This window comes from Balearica regulorum, chromosome 3 (assembly GCF_011004875.1).
Source record: "Balearica regulorum gibbericeps isolate bBalReg1 chromosome 3, bBalReg1.pri, whole genome shotgun sequence".
In the NCBI taxonomy this organism is placed as follows: domain Eukaryota; kingdom Metazoa; phylum Chordata; class Aves; order Gruiformes; family Gruidae; genus Balearica; species Balearica regulorum.
In genome coordinates, this window is record NC_046186.1 from 53701183 (window position 1) to 53718245 (window position 17063).

General features: G+C 42.9%; 1 protein-coding gene across 2 annotated transcripts in view; it reads right to left on the reverse strand.

Annotated features, from left to right (window-relative positions):
• The window catches only part of HS3ST5 (heparan sulfate-glucosamine 3-sulfotransferase 5), a 199694-nt gene extending 193484 nt beyond the window's left edge, over positions 1–6210 (reverse strand). Inside the window, exon 1 of one of the 2 annotated variants that reach the window (XM_075750057.1) lies at positions 5851–6210. The gene's annotated coding sequence lies outside the window, so the exon portion shown is untranslated. Of the gene's footprint in view, positions 1–5532; positions 5624–5850 lie in introns of those variants that run through there. The other variant, XM_075750058.1, reaches the window with a different exon arrangement.
• Between the last annotated feature and the right edge of the window lie 10853 nt (positions 6211–17063).

The window sequence follows — 17063 nt, forward strand, 5'->3', positions numbered from 1 at the left end:
ATTGTTATTTTCTGGCTTTTGTCTTCTTTTGAAGCTCCCATCCTATCAGTACGTCAGCTTTAGTTACTTCTCCCGTGGCCAGAACATGTTAGGTAACTCAGCTTTCATAATTTTATTTTTAACCTCAGTTGCATTTATTTTTATGTTTCACTACTGTCTTAAAGATCTTTCATAAGAGAGTACATTTTTTCCTCTCTCAAAAAAAAAACCAAAAACCCAACAAAACACATCCTTACATATTTTTACTTCATTTTGCCATGTTTCCACCATTTCCAACTTTGTTTCTAGATTCATTTAGGGTTTTGCCAAACTCAGTTGTGTCTGTATATCTGGCAAAAGTCATATCTTCTATAAAAGTATCTCGTAAGAGAAAAGAAAAACAAACCTGTCTGCACAGAATCCAGGATGCAGTGTAAATCCATTTCCATTGATGTAAACTGAATTGTCTCCCATGAGATGTCAGTTTTCTAATGCTGTCATCACAGTAGCAATGCCAGGTTGCAAAGGGAGGTTTGGATGTAGGTTGAAAGTCCGTCAGCTAGTGCAGAAAGTTTACATGCTGCTGAGCAAGCTTAAGTACCTGTTGTAGAGGACAAATCCCTTATTTGTTGGCTCAGTTTCTACTTGATTCTCCAGAGGATTAATCGATTGATATTAATATTTCCTTTACATACTTTTAAAGAAATATATATATATATATTGATTATAAATTGGTTCATGAAGTCCTTCTACCAATCATTTTTGGTATTCGCAGACATTTTTTAGCGATTTGTGCTGTAATGTAAAATCCTGGCATCCCTTGGTAGACTCTGAATATGTGTCTGCTATAATACAGTCTAATAGTTTTATTTATGACAGTCCTTTGGAGACTCCAGCGACTGTGTGCAGTCAAGATTGTTCAAGCCATTATAATACAAGATTGTATTACAGTGATTTGAATGGATAAAAGTTCTCTCATCTCCAAAAGAGAAATGGATTGATAGACACTGTTTTGTAACATATCAGGACAAATGTGTTACTTTAATCCCCCAGACAGAGAGCTGTATTTTCTCAAGCAATACTGTTGCAAGCAATAACATGCATAAGGACTAAAGGTGCTAGTGCACAAAAAGTACAGGAATTATCTTTTTTTTTTTTTGTAGTGTGAAACATTCTATACCAACTCAGGTACCTTAAAAAACCTTAAAAAATGTTTGAGGATATTCTACAGTTCAAATATGGAGGCATTCCTTCAGTTTGACTCTTTGAAAATGGCTGCATCTTACAAAATTGGCTATTAAAGACTACTTTATGCAGTATTAGTTCCTGACACTATATCCAGAGTTCATTTTGAGGTAGTCTTTCATTATAAACTTCATCCTTCACATCTAATCTAGAACAGTTCATTTTGATTACAAATATCTGAGTACAGGTGTGCAACTCTTTTTAAAACAGCTAAATGCTTGCAGTACTTCTAAAGTATACAAAATATTTTAAAAAAACCAAAAAAGGTAGAAATATTTAAAGCTTTTCCCCTGGAAATTAAAAGTTAAAGTTGTCTGATGTTGAGAATATTTTATAACCACAGATTTAGACACTTGAATAAACTTGGGAAAATTATTACTTTTCACGGTCATTGATCAGGAAAGCATCTTTGTTCAACAAAACATGTGATTAAGTCCCTTTGAGGCCAGCACATGCTTAAACACTAATATTTATTTAAGGGTTTTGCTGATGTGAATCTTTCTGCAATTACCATTTCATCTGATTGTGTTAACAATGCACAGTAATGCTTGTTTGTTCAGGAAGAAATTTTGTGCTTACAGACTTGTAATACTTGAGAGAGAGAGTGTGTGGAGCTAACACAGTATTTATGCAACAGAAGTACTATTAAATGCTATTGCTAGGTTGGGCAAACCAAGTGCATAAATTATATAGAAAAAAGACAATCTTGGTAGCAAATGGTGTCTGATCATCTTCCTTAACGGATTAAAAGTTCTGTTACTGATTTTTTTTTTTTTAATTTGCATGCATTTTTATTCTGAACCCAAACTAAACTAGTTTTTCTTGTATATCCAACTTTATTTCATCTAGCCAGTAGCATACCATTTCAATCTGCATGCTTTTCTAGGGAAGATCATATTATCAAGGAAATGTCCTGACTGAAGTAAGAGAAAATTGAACACACGCACACACACACACATATACACGCGCAAAACCAGCGCAGTTGAGACTAGACATAGGCCAGTAATTGATATTTTAAGTTGCATGTGACACTCTTTCCTTGTTCTGTTGCACTGCATTTAGATATAGTATGGCTCTCCAGACATGCTATGCATAATTTTACGTACCATCTGCTTTACATGCCAGGTTCCATATGTACAATGTATAACCTAAACCCAATATTTTGATTGATTTGAGCTACAGTGGAGGCTTTTGTTCTTAAATTGCTGGATGGAAGAATATAGTCCTAAATAAATAATCTGACAAATGTGTTCTGGGATTAACAAACAATCAAATTTATTCTAAAAAACTTTTTAAAGGTGTAATAATCACAAAATTCAGGTGACTTTCATCAATTCCACTAATATTGCTTCCTAGATTCAGATACTGAGAAATCTGTAAATGCTTGCCACCATTCACTTAACAACCATAGCAATACAATGTCATAAACATGTTTCAGAGTCAGGTAAAGGACAGCAAATTTGCAATGATTTAGAAAAAGATGTGTCTGAATAAAGATAGACAGCACTTATTCCTCAAAACAGGATGAGGCTTATAGAGATGCTAAAAGTGAGTAATAGTTACTCAGAATCATCTCCTGGAGTTTCCTTCATTATCTGGCTTCTTTCAACCCCATTTTAAGTATTCAAATCTTATATACTCTTCAGTTACAGGTAAGCCTAAAAAATCTAACTTTCTATTTTGGAGATGCTTTCCACCAGAACATCTGGCTGCATTTCCATATGCACATATGTATAATAAATATTGGAACACTAAAATGAAAAAAATACAAAATTTCAAACCAATGGCTCTCAGGACAAAACTGAAGATTTATGCAAATATATATTCTCATTTTTAGTACTACAGTACTCTCTACATCCAAGCAAGCAAAGAGAATTAAGCATTGCTTTGGACCTTTAAAAAACCAGCACCCCCCCAAAAAAAAACCACCATCCAGTCCAAAACCCTTAAGATGGAAATAATCACCATATTCTTCACATTTGACTTGAAATGGAAGTATTATCAACAAAAATAGATTGTGGCATTACAATGTGTTAGTAAACAGCAGATAGATTGGAGAATATAGGAAGCAACAAAGCAGCTCAGAAAATTTTTCTCCATGCAATGTTCCGTAAAATATGTATCCTTCACCTCCATATATGGCACATGATAAAAGAAACATTTGAATTCACAGGGAAAATAGACAGGAATCTGTAATATGACATTTTAAAAGGAGGTTTCTGTCTAGCCTATGTAATTGCAAGGAGAGAAGAAATAACCAGTGAAGCATTTGCCCATTTTACAGGTGGGTTTTTTTTTTTCCCCATTGTAACATGAACATCTTAATTTGTTCACAGTTAAATATCAGTGGCAGATATAGCTCAATTCAATGACAATTCTACCAGATGCCTACAAATAAAGAGCTGAACAAGAGATGTAGCACCTCAAACTTCTTTTATACTTGCCTATTAACACACACTTGTGCTTAGAAGGGAAACATTATTATTGGACCATAACTGAGAAAGGTAATTTTTCTTATCAATGTAATAGTCCCATTCTTCATGGAGTATGGGCATAATTCTGATACTTGACAAGTTGTTGACCACATGCAGCATTTTCAGGGTTCTTTCAACACTCAGTTTGAAAAAAAATTAAAAACATGTCTTCACACTTTCCTTTTTACGGCATTCCATGCAATTGAAAGTGGTTATTCAGGTTAGAGGAACAAGAGTAGCTTTTGCCATTTGAATACAAATATTTTTATTTGGTGTTTCATTATGTATCTGACTGCTCCCAATCTAAATACTGCACTGAACAGAGGATGTTCTATGAACTAGAACTTCCATTTGCTAATGGATTTATTTTTGCATAAAATCTTCCTTGTAGTTCATATGAATATGGGCATTTTAATTATTAATCAGAAGCATACTTTCTTATTTGTATCTGTGTTGTGAAAGAGTTCTTAAAAACGGGATAAGAAATTATGTACATTTAGATTTGTCTCCTCCCTAGAGGGAGGCTGTTCATGAGTTAATGCTTATGCAACACCTTTCCTTACAAACTGTAGCACATTTCTCTTGCTACTTCTCTACTGAATCTTTCTGGGCCTGATTCACAGGCCACTGAAGTCAATGGGAGCCCATCCAATTGCCTCAGTGGTCTCCCTCTGCTTCCAACTTTTTAGTGAGAAAAAAAGGTATACAGCACCGGAAAAGTACAAGATACTAATCTGGTAATACTTTATAACGCCTGTGGGTAAAACAATGGGCTTCAAGTCCATCTTGATATCAAACATGTCAGGAAATCATTCCAATATTTCTCCACTGCAAAGTGGGAATGAAAATCTAGAAGACATTTTTGACACAGTGCAGCTAAATCTCTTTGGTTAAAAAGCTATCTTTTAAAAATGAAGTTTCTTTTATACATCTCTCTCAGTTTGCCATCTCTCAGCCTTCTGCCCAGTCCCCTTCATTCGAAAAGTATTTGGTATTGGCCAGAATCTTCTCCCTCTGAAGTCAATTGGGAGTTTTGCCACTGACTTCAATGGGAGAGTTATCATACCCAGGATGCAAAACACAGTGAGAAAAGATATCATTGTCAAAGTAGACATTGTAAAAGTAAGAAAAAATATTTAAATGATTTAGCAAAATCCACTTAAAAATCTCCAGCAACAGTCAGCTTTTATATATGTTTCCCACAAGTCGCACCAGGCAGTCAAGGAGAACAAAACGCCCCTTGCCCGGTGTCCCTGGCATTTGGTAGCCGGAGTTGAACCCCAGCCTGAGAGGAGTTAGCCGTGCGCAAACCCGAGCTTAAGCGGAGCCGCGCACTAATTTGATAGCAAATATTTTGCGAACATTAAGCCTTCCCTAAGGGACGAGCGTTTTGCTACCGGAGCCCACTGTAGAGCACGGGAGGGAGCAGCCGGGACGGGGAGCGGGCAGGGGAGCTGCGGGCACCCTGTCGCTGAGGTGCCGGGCACCGGCCGGGGCTCCGCTCTCCTCCCCGCGCAGCGGCGCGCAGCACCTGGGTGCTCCCCTCCGCAGGTAAGGCGCCCGGCGGAGCTCACTCTCTTCCCCGGACAGCGGCACCGCGGCTCCCGAAATACCGGACCGCGCTGACAGCCCCCGGGGACATCGCCAAAACCGAGGGAGAGAGAAGCAGAGCACAGTCCCCGGGGCGCGCCGGGGGCACCGTGCCCTTCGCGCCCCGGCCCCAGTAAAGCGCGGAGCGGAGCCACAGAGAAGGGAGTCCCCAGCACGGCAGGGCACCCTCCACACCTTCCCCGTCCCCGGGGGACCCCGGCGCGTCGCGGAGCCCCGTACTCACCGCGGTGCTGCAGGCAGCAACCCGCAGCGCAGGCGAAGCGCCCCCGCCCCGGCCGGTGCCCGCTGCGGTGCACAGACCCCGTCCCTCGGCGCCCACATCCAAGACCCGGCCGCGCAGCTAAAAGTCCTTCTGAGGAGCACCCGGCGAGCCCCGCCGCCTCCTGCCTCGGATCGCTGTCATCTCCCCTCCCCTCGCCCCCCCGCCCCGCGCCACCCCACACACACACACACACCCCCCGGCGGGCGGCAGCATTATAAAGCGGTCCCTAACCCGTCAGAACACGCACCGGCAGAGGTGCCGGTCCTCGCCGCTACTTACCGGGCATCCTTCAGAGCGGCGGGCGGGCGGGAGCGAGGGAGGAGGAGGAGGAGAGAGAGAGAGAGAGGGAGGGGAAGGAGGGAGGGAGGGAAGAAGGGAGTGGGCTACTGGCGGGCTGCGCGGCGCTGCGCTGCTCGGCAGCCTGGGCAGCTCGGCAGAGTGCTGCGAGTCAGTGAGTGAGTGTCTCCGTGCGTGTGTGCCTGTGCGTGTGTGCGCGCTGCTGGACACAAGCGAGACGAGACTCAGGCACCGAGGGGCGGCGGGAAGCGGCGGGGGAGTTCAGGGGGCGCAGCCCGCGCGGCGCGGCAAGGTGCGGCCCAGCGCGCCCCCGGCCCCGCGGCCCCCCACGGCCCCCTGCCGCGGCGGGAGCTGCCGGGGAAGGGGTTGGGGGAGGCGCGCATCCTCCCCGGTGGCACACGCACCGCAGGCGGGGAGGAGGGGGAGCAGGGAGGAGGGATTAAAAATAACGATAATAAAAAAGCCCAATCACCAGGAAAAAAAGAAGGAAAAAAAACCAGCAAAACTCTGTCTCTACTTCCCGGCCGAGGTTTGCGCCTCCCGCCCCAAAGCTGCGGTCCCGCGGCAACGGCGCGCTCCCGCCGCGCCGGGAGCCGCCACCGCCCGCGGTGCAGCACGGCAGCAGCTGCCGGTAGCGCCCAGCTGAGAGTCGGAGCCTCTCCCCGCGCACGGAGGAGCCTCCCTCCTTTCCCTCCCTTCCTCCCTCCCTCCTTCCCTCCCTCCCAGCCCGCTGAGGCGGGCAGCGCAGGTAGGTGCTGCTGGCTCGCCTGGCGGCCGAGGGGAGGGCAGGGCAGGGCCCTCCGCCGGCGCTGCGCGGGGCTCAGCGGCCTCTCCGCGGGCAGCGGCCGGGCTCCCCCAGGCACCGGGGCGGCGCTGGCAGGCTGCCCCCGCCGGGACGCGGCTGGAGCGGGGCGAAGCGAGGGACGGAAAGGAGGGAGCCGGCCGCCTCCGAGAGCTGCCGGCGGGCCCCAGGAGCAACGGCGGCGGAATGAGGAAGCAGCGGTGCGGGCCCGCCTCAGCCGGGCAGCGGTGCAGTGCCCCATCGCACGCCAGCAAACGCTGCTTCCCCCGCTCGGCTCACCTTCTGCTTGAGCGGAATGACCCGCTGAAGAGGACCGAGGACAGTGCATCATTACTGCCTGGTTTCGTGGGGGAAGAAGGGGGGGAGCAGGCGGAGAAGGGAGGGAGGGCATAATTATAACAATCACAGTGAAAGGGGGAAAAAAAGCAACACGCACACCAAAAAAGCCCGTTCTCGGGAGAGAAATCAAAAATAGCCGTAACAGCATTGAAAGTTGCTCGCTTTGTGATTTGCATTATAACGCTGCCGCTGCTGCCTGTCTCCTCCAACAGCGTACCCAAGAAACATGCAAGATGGGAGAGAGGGAGCTATATACTTTTTGTGTGCTTTCTCTTCGTGACAGTAGTTCTCTCTTTCAATCTCTCTTTCAAAAAACCAAAAAAACCCCAACCCACCCAAAATCCAAACCCAAACACACACATACCCCACTTGCTGGAGAGGTGGCTCCAGGTGGTGGTTTCTGAGTTGCAAGTAGAGTTTGCCGGGGGGGTGGGGGAGTGTAGAGGACCCCTGGGAGCGCTCCCCCTGAGTTTTGGGGCCTCGGGTTTGGCACCGCGGGGGAGGAGGGAGCGGACGCTGATGAACGCCCGGGGATCTCGGGGGGCGACCAGGTGGTACCCCGGCCCCGGTACCTTGGAGATATCCGCGGAGGGCCGCTGTGCGCCGCGCAGCTGCTCGCCGTACCAAGCGGGCGCGCCGTTACCCGCGCAGGTTGCGCCGGGCGGCGCGGGGCGAGCCGGCGGGCGCGGAAGGCAGCGCGGCCGCGGAGCGCAGCAGCCGAGTCCGAGGGCGTAGGACGCCCGGGGGGGCGGGAGGCCACCGGCTGCTTTCCCTCGCTCCTCCCGCTGTGGAAATCAAGATCAGTGATCAGTGGTGCTGTTTGCGGGAAAAAGATTGGATAAAATCTAACTTTTATTTACCAGCAATTCATGCCCTGATGAAAAAACAGCACCAAACCTTAATCCAGATTACGCAGTTACATATATCGGGGCGGAGGTAGCGTGGCTGTTTGCCAGACCTATGATCCATTAACCTCTTTAGCTCATTGCTGGCAGGCAACAATAGCACACGATCAAATTCTTATATTTTAAAGACAAGCCATTTTCTTTTCATAGTAAACTCCCCTCTCCTATGTTGCAATTGAAAAGGGTGTCTTCAACAATAAAAGTAATAAGAAAGAAATATATTGTGGGCTTTTTGCTACTTTGTGTTCATTTTATGAGGAAAAACATTGTGCTGTGCTTAAGGTAATACGTAGAAAGGTGGACAACGGCGTATGAAAAATTCTTACTTTATAACATGATTTTGGATAATTTTACCTTCATCATTTAATTATGTATTATTTAGACTGTGTACCATTTAAAGTTTTAGTTCCAGTTCTTTTACAGAGAGAGACCAAGCAAAACCCAACATAATCAAAATTAGAGTATGAAAATAGGATATATAGGGCCTTTTTTTCCTTTCATGTATGTTATAGATGTATATACGCACACATACATATATGCCCTTTAATCCAAATACATTCTGTCTGAAGTTATATATTCATACATAAATGTGTGTGCACATGTACATGCAGTATATATATATACACCCATTATATAGATAACATACTTCAAAATAATTTAAAAAATTAGTGTAGAAAATGAGTACAGAAAAGAAGCAAAGCTAAAAACACAGCTCTCAACCCCCTGCTGAGTGCTATTAAAAAATGCTACCACTTGGAGGAGAAATCACAGAATCACTGATACAGAAAGAACATGAAAGTTATACTTTGCACCTTATTCTTTACACAACCAACGTAGTTAATAGAAATACATCTGTGGAAAAATGGAAGTGCAATGTTTTCTGGGGTTTTTTTTTTGGCATAGGACATTTTGACATTAGGCTGTGGTCCTAATTGCCATGTGTCAAAATACTTGTTTTGGAAAGCCTGCATTCAGAGAAGTTGAATCTGGCATTGCTAAATCGAGCTGCTTGGTCTGGGAGTAGAAGATAATATGTGTAAAAAAGATGACTGATCCTATCAGGATCTGGGGAGAAGGAAGGGGAAAGGTGATGGTGATGGGGAGTAGTGCTAGCTGGGTGACAACAGCGAATACAAGAAGCTGATATGTTACAGAGGAAACTGGGCCTGGAAACAAAATCCCATCTCTTGTGAAGGACACAGCACGAAAGAAGACCTTAACCTCCTTTCTCATGGTAAAGTTGTGCTGTAAAACATATCCCATTGCTCATTAGGGGATGAGGAGTGCAGGATAACACCTACATCCTCTCAAGACCTCCACACATTGCTTCTAAGTCCTCTGTGGCTTAGGGAAAGTCCTCCCAGAAAACAAATATGAAACTTTGGGCAATGCTAAAAAATCCAAGTTCATGGGACTCACCCACTCCCTAAAGGGTGTTTACTTGTTCACCCCAAGAAAGAAGGTTTAAGGGGTGGTTTTTGTCACCCTAACCAGCTCCTCAGGCATAGTCAGCTGGCACTGTGCTGTCTTAGCCTGAAGAGAGAAAGGCCCAAGACTCTTTGCTGGCTATTTTATGGTTTTAATCTGAGAAAATGAAGTCTTGATCCCATTTTCATTAAGATCAATAACAAAATCAAGAAGTGACTGATACATTAGCAGAATGTTTTCAGTGCATGAGACTGCCTGGCTTCAGAGCAGACATTTGGGATGGGAAAGAGATGGAAATCTACACTATATAAATAGTGTTAAATTTAGGCTATATTTCAACCTGTTGTGGCAAGAGTAGTCATTAAAAGCTCAAAAATGAATGAGTGCTTACCACTACTGTCAATAGCCTAGTTAAATATTGAAAGTAGGCGTATTTTAGTGGCTTGCTTTTTCACTGTGTTTTCTTCACCAAGTCCAAAGTGTTTTCTCCTTACTTGAGAGTTGCCTACCATAATATGGGAGAGGTATAAGCCATGACATATTGGTCCCTCTTTGCCTATGTTGTGTAGGATAATCACTTTGATATTAGCTGATGCAAAACTGTGAAGTTCCTGGCTATCCAAGCTTCCCGCCTTTCACATGGTACAAAAATAGCTGATATTTGGTAGCCATTGTTTTAAGGAAATACAAAGTTGAATCCTCTGTTCTTTAATAAAGGTTTTTTTTTTTTAAATTTATTTCCTTTTCTACTACAAGGTATATTATGCAACAGCTTTATTGTATTTATTTTTGGTTCTGGAACTTGAAGTGGTATGTATCATTTATTACAAACAGGCTTTGATAATAAAATAATAATGAAACCTGACGTTGTCTGCAAAAAAAGCAAAGGTATCAACAATAGATAAGAATGGTAAAATTTAAATACCCAACCTTTATTACATTTGCTATGGCTGCATTAGCTTGTAATCTCATTGACCCCTTTAAAACAAGTGAGATTTTTGATACTCAAGAGGATTTTCTAAGAAAGTCAAAATGATGGACAAAATGACACTGATTGGTACAGGATGGTTACTCTTCCTTGTATCTTGGTAAGGAACCGAGACAGTAACTTGAAATGGCGGTATTTTGACAAAATATGAAATTCAGTTCACAATCCAACATCTGACCATTAAAAGCCATGCTGTTTTGTCACATGTAGATACATGGTCTCAGTTGTTAGAAAATAAGGTAGCTAATGGTCATAGGAATATGTTCTATCTGCATTTTCAGTTTAAAATTCAAGTTTGAGTAATAGTTCTGGCAATTAGAATAAAGTGTTGCTTTATTTTTTAAACATCTGGTCCATCACAAAGGTATGTTTTATGTAATTATATCCCAATTTTTCATTTTTGCATTCTGTTTCATGTGAAAGGTCTCATACCCCGACTTTTTATTAATATATGGCAAGCTGTCTTATTTTTGGGGGGAAAAAAAAAAAGAAAAGAAAAAAAAAATTGTGCCCTTCAAGAGCTTTATAAAAAGTTAAGGTATTTAAGGATCTTATAGGATTATGTAAACTCATGCATTACAAGAATACATATAATTTTTAAGAAATCTAACTGATATACTTCTGTTAGGTTGGAACTTGCCATCATAACCAATACAAACATGCTTCACTGAATCAGTAAATACTGTATTTTTGAGCTGTCTGCATATTATTGACTTTTCTGTTTTCTGCAAAGCATTACATCAGAAGTCCCTTCCCCCCTTTGTTTTCATACCAGAAAAATCAATTCAAATCTTAGATATACAAAGCAACAAAGGTAATCTAACCTTGATATATTCCAGAATTTATACCATCTCCTTCTTTATTTTGTGGAAGCTTTGCTTTGCAAGCTTATCTGCAGCACCTGAGAGTTTTGACAACTCTTTCTAAATATACAGGAAAACATACTAAACCATAATAGGTTGAGAGACAGCTTATTTAAAATCATAGTGAAATGTGCCTAGCATGTTAAAGAGGGACTTTCATGTTAGGAAAAAAAAATCCAAAGATACTAGGCTTAGAATCAAATTCTGCCTCCCAATGTCCATGCATGACTCCCTTTAGGAAGGAAAAAAAAAGAGATATGCAAAGACCTAACATTAATTTTAATAGAAGATCAATGGATATGTGCAGAGCTATTTGGTCATTGGGCACCCTTGCTAGTCACTATTTTCACAGGTTTATGATATTTTTACTGTTCCGTTCAGTTCCAAATTAACATACAAGGCCTATGGAGTGTTGTTTTCCATTGAGATAAGCATTGACAAAATAGCTGAGGTTTGCATGTAAGAGGAATAACTCTCAGCTATTTTACTGCCCCTTCTGTGTTTCTTCCTGACATTGTCATTATCTTGTGCTGCTTGCAGCTTCTTATAAATTTCCTAAACTTCAGTGATTCAACCTGAAATTCTGTATGCTGGAGCTCTGCCTCAGGCTGCATGTTCTTAGCATACCTGACAAATGGCTCAGCTATATCCAAGGACAAGATTAAGGGACATTATTTTGTTTTATTTCTTGTTAATGCATTTCTTGTAAGACTCACTTTTTAAGAACTCTAGGACCTGCAGGCAATGGAGGAGAGACATGTAAGTTAGCAGGGTGATAACTATTAGTTTAGTTGAAGACCCTTTGAAATCTTCCTACAAAAATTTAATTTTTTCCAGTTCATGAACACTTGAAAATTCAGTTCACACATGCTAAATAGCAGTTTGTTAGAGTTATGCAGCTAATTGCATACATTTAGCTGTTCTCCAACCAGGTATATTCAGATGTTACCTTGCTTTGTCCCTTCCAGTGCTGTTCTTAAGCAAGAGGGTCTGTCTTTTCTCTGTTCTTCACTTGGTTAGAGCCAAAGCTGCGCTGAGAAGGAGACTGGTTCAGCTGAGCACAGGAGTGCAAGAAGTCTTCCCTGGATTTCTTGGGATGAGGGAGCTGGCAAAGATGAAGTGACAGGGATTTCAATGGTAAAAAGTATGGGAGAAAGATCTGAGACCTGGGAGGAACTGGAAGGAAAAGACTGAACTCAGATGACTAACCACTAGGTGCAGGAAAGGAGCATGGGAAGAGACAACAGATCTGGCTGTGTGGCAGTCAGATGGGAAAACTATGTGAGAAGTTTATAATTTTGGATATGCTGATAAGGAAAAAGAAGAAATCTAAATACTGAAGACCGTAGCTGCCTAAGTGAAAAAAGTCAGGTGGAAACAAGCCAGTGAAGATGTGAAGATGAGAATGAAGTCCCAGAAGTGGGGGAGAGAGCGAGAGAACTGGAATAAGACATGAAGGCAGAAAAAGAAACAGAAAAGTCTGTAATACTAGAGCACACTGCCATGCAGATCTTGGAAATGAACCAACCATCCCAAACCTCAGCATTTCGCTGTTATCAATAAATATCTGTGAAACCTGTTGGCAAAGTGAGCTCCTAGCTCTCCTCTGGTGCTGCTCTACACAAGGGCTGACCATCTGTTACCATTGTCAAGCCTGACATCAGCTCTACTGGCAGAAACATATTCTGTAGACATCTTTCTGACCGCAGTGATGAAACTTATTGGTATCAGGCCATTCTTTGAAATATTTATGTTCATTATTTTTTGAAGATTAGAAAAGGTATGGAAAATGGAAGGGAAAGAGAGAGAAGAAGGAAAAGGAAAGGGAAAGAAGGGACCCTTCAATTCTTATTACAAAAGAGTGTTGCTGTCATGTATAAGGCAACATTAGAACTGAAGTAACCTTTACTAACTCTATTCATCTTCTCTTTCCCTACTTATGGATATACATTATAACACATTGTAAAATTATAAAACCATGTAATGTTTTCTTCCATCAGCATAGGACATCTGTCACTGGAGGAGATGAGTCCTGCTCAATGACTAAGTAGCTGCGTAATGTTTTGTTTTACCATAGAATCATAGAATGGTTTGGATTGGAACGGACCTTTAAAGGTCATCTAGTCCAACGTCCCCTGCAATAAGCAGGATATTTTCAACTAGATCTGGTTGCTCAGAGCCCTGTCCAACCTGACCTTGAATGTTTCCAGGCATGGGGCATCTACCACCTCTCTGGGCAACCTTTTCCAGTGTTTCACCACCCTCATCATAAAAAAATTTCTTCCTTATATCTAGTCTAAATCTACTCTCTTTTGGTTTAAAACCATTACCCCTTATCCTATCGCAACAGGGCCCTGCTAAAAAGTTTGTGCCCATCTTTCTTATAAGCCCTTTTTTAAGTACTGGAAGGCTGCTATAAGGTCTCCCTGGAGCCTTTTCTTCCTCAGGCTGAACAATCCCAACTCTCTCAGCCTGTCCTCATAGGAGAGGTGCTCCAGCCCTCTGATCAGCTTCATGGCCCTCCTCTGGACTCGCTCCAACAGCTCAATATCTTTCCTGTGCTGAGGGTTCTACAGCTCGATGCAGTACTCCAGATGGGGTCTCATAAGAGCGGACTAGAGGGGCAGGATCACCTCCCTCAGCCTGCTGGTCACACTTCTTTTGATGCAGCCCAGGACACGGTTGACTTTCTGGGCTGCAAGCACACCTTGACAGGTCATATCCAGCTTTTCATCCACCAGTACCCCCAAGTCCTTCTCCTCAGGGTTGCTCTCAATCCCTTCCTCCCCCAGCCTGTATTGCAGGGGGTTGCCCTGACCCATGTGCAGGACCTTGCACTTGGCCTCGTTGAACCTCATGAGGTTCACATGGGCTCACTTCTCAAGCTTGTCCTGGTTTCTCTGAATGGCATCCCATCCTTCAGGCATGGCAACTGCACCACTCAGCTCAGTATTGTCAGCAAACTTGCTGAGGGTGCACCCGATCCTGCTGTCTATGTTATTGATAAAGGTATTAAACAGTACTGGTCCCAGTACGGCCCCCTGAGGGATACCACTTGTCACCTATCTCCATCTGGACATTGAGCCATTGATGGCTACCCTCTCGATGTGATTATCCAACCAATTCCTCATCCACTGAACAGTCTACCCATCAAATCCATATCTCCCCAATTTAGAGAGGAGGATGTTGTGGGGGACCATGTCAAAGGCCTTTTATTTTACTTGGCCTTTGGGCAGATCAGACACTTTTAACCAATTTGTTCAAACTCTACTGAGAAAAATATTAATTGCATCTTCAGAGGATTTTCTCTGATACCAGTCATATGGCATCTGCGTACCTCACAAATGAATATTAATTTACTTTCACAGTGCTTCCATCTTTCCCATTGTAGAGATGAGAACTGAGACATAACAAATTAAAGCAAGAGTATTCACCAGTTTTAAGCGTAAATGTAAATTGCCTAGGAATTAGCATTTTAGTTGTTGAAAGGCTATTGTGAAAGGCTCACTTGAGCTGAGAGGTGAATTCTACAAATGACACCCAGGCTTTTAAGTACGGCATCCAAAAATAAAATACTCATAACTCGTGAGAAACATGTGAATAGTTCAGTTTTGGTGGTTTTTCCAGCATCCCTCTGGAACTTCCCAGAAATGCAAGGGCATGTGTCATCATTCAAATAGTTTAAGAATGAAACGTTCATTGAAATGTATACTGAAACTTCTTTCACTGTATACTATAATATAGAAATTAGAAAAAAGGCAGAGAGAAAACAGATGACAGCACTGTATAAAACATGTCCCACTTTATCCCCAGAGATAAGTCATCCTGTGCACTGATGAGGAGAGGTCCTGTAGAAACAAAAAATATCTTTACAATCCTTGTATGTGGTAAACTGGAACCCATCTATGCTTTAGGCTTAGATTATAACTGAGCATTAGTTCTTCAAGCATAGTGAAAATCTAAATCCCAGAATAATCTTCTGCAAAGTTTGCTGAACATTTATTTTGGAGCCAAACTGGAAAAGTTTGTCTGCTGTCTAGAAGCACCTGGAAAATTTCCAGCTTTGAAGTTGACAGCCCACTTCATTTTTGGTGCTGTCATCGCATTATTTTGAGCACTTAAAATATTGCACTTATAGGGGGAGAAAGGATTGAAGCAGAGCTAAAGGAGAGGGAAATCGCTTGGAACTGCTGGGAGCTGGAAGCCTTTGCTTCTCTCTCCAAGTTTTCTAACAACAGTGATGCCAGGATGACCTCTCCTGTTTTCTGATTTGGAACAAACATTGAAGAAAAAAGCAAAACACGCCCATTTCTTTGTTTACTGCCCACAACAAGAAACTTTTTTGCTAAATAATGTCTTCAGAGAATTTCAACAGGACATAAAATGTTACAGTTATTTTTGTATTATTTTTCCACTCAATCTGTAAACCACAACTCTTTAGATTAACAAGGACTGATTGATATAAAATAGAGAGGGGTCCTTTTTCTCTACTAAAACCCACAGATGGGGACTTTTATCTGTGGGAAGTTTTGTAAGAATCACCAAAGGAACATTTCCTCTGAACTGATTTCTTGTTGGTGAGGATCTTGTTGGTCAGGAATTGCTTTGCTAGGCCAAGACTGACAGTCACCTCATTCATCTGTAATATTACTACATTCAGCTCTGGGGGCCCCAGTACAAGACATGGAGCTGTTGGAGTGAGTCCGGAGGAGGGCCACGAAGCTGATCAGAGGGCTGGAGCACCTCTCCTATGAGGACAGGCTGAGGGAGTTGGGGTTGTTCAGCCTGGAGAAGAGAAGGCTCCAGGGAGACCTCATAGCAGCCTTCCAGTACCTGAAGGGGCCTACAGGAAAGCTGGGGAGGAACTGTTTACCAGGGAGTGTAGTGACAGGACAAGGAGTAATGGGTTTAAACTAAAAGAGGGTAGATGTAGATTAGCTATTAGGAAGAAATTCTTTCCTGTGAGAGTGGTGAGGCACTGGAACAGGTTGCCCAGAGAGGTTGCGGATGCCCCATCCCTGGAAGTGTTCAAGGCCAGGTTGGATGGGGCTTTGGGCAACGTGGTCTAGTGGAGGGTGTCCCTGCCCGCAGCAGGGGGGTTGGAACTAGATGGTCTTTGAGGTCCCTTCCAACCCAAACCATCGTATGATTCTATTCAACGATTCTATGATTCCTAGAACAGCCTAGTTAAGATCAGATCTATGGGGAATAACACTCAGGACATTGGGTTTTTCATAATTTCTGTAACCACCAGCAGTTTTCTAAGTTTACCAGTTCTGTTGGAGCCGCAGTGCAGACTGCTGTTCTGAACTTTGACTGAGCCATGTGCCTACTTGAATCCACAGATTTTGATCACAGTGGGGACGTGCTGCAGAGCTGGTCCCTCTGCTCTTCTCTATAAAATTCAGAAAATTCATCATGCACATCTCGGCACCCTCTCCTTGCTGATGTGTTTTCCTCCTTGAACTGTCAATCCACAACAAGCTCTGGACAATGGAAACAGCTGAATTCCTTTAACTCAGACTCTAGGTTTATGGGGAAAAAAACCAGTAAATATATACAAGTATGTGTTGAATAATGTATTTCAAGAGCTGCCTGTGAGTGTGACTGTTTACATTTACTTCCATATTTAACAGATATTTTTTTGTAACAAATCCAAACACTCAGCATCACATGCTTAGTAAATTTGCATTTCATGATACATGTAGCTGGCAGAAATAGAGAGAGATAAGTGGCACCTGCATTGCAGGTGACATCCTGTAAAGTGTACATTGTCCTTCTAGATTCCATATTTAGAAGCTGGTGTATAAATTAATCTTTCAAGTCCAGTTTGGGAATCTGATCTTTGGTATTGCTCAATTTTCCCTTAA